Raw genomic sequence first — 2,500 nt, forward strand, 5'->3', positions numbered from 1 at the left:
CCTCTCTGCATTCCATATTTATTAATATCCATTATTGGTATGACCTTTTTTTGGTTATTTTTCTTTTTGTCTTTCTTCCCACCTCTGATAGCTTCGTAAGTAAATCGTCTTCTGTTGAGTTTTTTTTTTTTTGTTTTGTTTTGGTGTTGTTCTTCTGTTTATTTGAAAAATCTTCAATTCATTGATTTTCGTTTTTGTATGGTCATGGTGTTTTCAGTGGAAAAATACAAAAAAGAAGCCCTTATTATCTTTTCTTTCATTCATTCTTTCTTTCAGTCTTTGGTATCTTCTGCTGCTAAGTGTTACTGTCAATATGAAGATTTAACTTCAGTGCTTATACATACATACATATATATATATATAAAAATATATATAATATATTATATATTATATATATATATATGCACACCACACACATGTTGAGTTGTCAGATAAATTCAGGGTCCACCCACCTATTTATTTTAATCTTTATTTTCCATTCAAAGATGTTAACAAATCAATCCAATATCTTCTCCTTCATTGTTCAAGACTTCTTGACTTCTTGTCAATATTCTACAAACTTACCAATTCCTTGACTCAGATTCATTGAGCCACCTTCTCAGTTTTCATCGATGTTCAACAAATCACCTTACAGACGGTCAGAAAGCGATCAAAAAGTCAATAATTTGAAGGCAGTTCCTCAAATAGTATTTTTGGTCTAGTTAGTGATGTGGGTGGTGGGAGGCAGCCTTGTTGCATTGGAGAAATATGCAATGTTGCCATTTTGGCTTGTTTCACTCTGGATGGCCTTGTTGAGCAGGTGCATTGATTGTGCAGTTGTTTTCAAGCATTTTATTGTGTATCAGCCCTTTGCAGTCCCACCAAATGCAGCTCTGGCTTGGCACCAGCCGGTACTTGCTTTTCAGGATTCGGCTATTGTTTGTGTCCAAGAGTAGCCTGATATTGCACGAGCAAATTGGTGGAGATGAAAGAGCACTGGAATTTGTCTCTTTTGTTCAGAGTGTGTGATGCCCCTGCATTGAGTTTTTGAACCTTACCCATCGACTGAAAGTGACGGGCAGTGGTCTTGTGGGAGGATCCCATCTGCTGGACCAAGTCCCTAGTGAACTGACATAGATCCCTGCCGATGAACATATTCAATCGATCTACATTGAACTGAATGAGCTGGCAAGATGCCAAGTCTGTGAAGTCAAATTTTCCTTCTTTGAAACTTGGAAACCATTTCCGTGTAGTTCTTTCAGTAATTGCTTCTCTGCACACAACACAGATGTCTTCAGTGTCTTTGACAGCTTTGGGATCAAAAATGCTTGTTTCCTTTTTTTTTTACTATTTGGCATTCTGTCATCATATTTCTGAAAAAAAGGTAAAATTTATTCAAATTTCAAAACCTAAAGTTGGAGAGGAAAAATAGAGCTACAAAAAAAAAAACTAAAAAATATTGCAATTAAAGTATTTTTCGTATTAATTTAAATAACATTGAAAAGAAACCTACGAATATATCTGACAACCCAATATACACACATACCTATATACAGGGGTTTCTCCTTCAAATTTGTCATTATAGCTCTCAGTTTAATTTTCTTCTGTTTTGATTACCCTGTTGTCTATCTCAATTCTGGCATTGTTAACTAATTTAAATGTTGTCACTGTAAAATGGAGCAGATTTTTCTCTTTTTTATTAATTAACAGCCAATTACATCAGTGGTTAGTCCTTGCAGAATTGTAAAAGAATGTAAACATTAGATAGTTTTGTAAGGCATGACAATGTTTTATAGAAAAACTTGTTGTACCCTAAATTACAATAAAGCTTCGTACATTTGCTAGTTCAGATGTAAAACTACATCATCATCATTGTTTAACTTCCGCTTTCCATGCTAGCATGGGTTGGACGGTTCAACTAGGGTCTGGGAAGCCCGAAGGCTGCACCAGGCCAGTCAGATCTGGCAGTGTTTCTACGGCTGGATGCCCTTCCTAACGCCAACCACTCCGTGAGTGTGGTGGGTGCTTTTTATGTGCCACCGACACAGGTGCCAGACGAAGCTGGCGAACGGCCACGCTCGGATGGTGTTTTTTTTATGTGCCACCAACACAGGTGCCAGACGAGGCTGGCGAACGGCCATGCTCGGATGGTGTTTTTTACGTGCCACCAGCATGGAGGCCAGGCGAGGCTGGCACGGCCACAATCGGATGGTGTTTGTTACGTGCCCACAGCACGGAGACCAGTCGATGCGTTACTGGCTATGGCCACGTTCGGATGGTTTTCTTATGTGCCTATACTGTATATGTGCAGGTGTGGTAAGAAGTTAGCTTTCCAACCTCATGGCTCCAGTATCAGTTCCACTGTGTGGCATTGAGGGCAAATGTCTTCTACTATACTATTTCTCCTGTTTGTTGTTCTGCTTAAAGTAACATAGGATTGGCCATGACTAAACACTGGCTTTTTGTAGGTAAACCCCAACCATGTCAACGATTGGCTCTGAGACTTATTATGTATTTCTTT

General features: G+C 38.6%; 1 protein-coding gene across 12 annotated transcripts in view; it reads left to right on the forward strand.

Moving 5' to 3' along the window:
- LOC115222833 (serine/threonine-protein kinase N2) overlaps positions 1–2,500 on the forward strand; it is a 219,596-nt gene that overhangs the window by 168,975 nt on the left and 48,121 nt on the right. The gene's annotated exons all lie outside the window — the stretch shown is intronic.

Source organism: Octopus sinensis, linkage group LG21, assembly GCF_006345805.1.
Source record: "Octopus sinensis linkage group LG21, ASM634580v1, whole genome shotgun sequence".
NCBI lineage: Eukaryota > Metazoa > Mollusca > Cephalopoda > Octopoda > Octopodidae > Octopus > Octopus sinensis.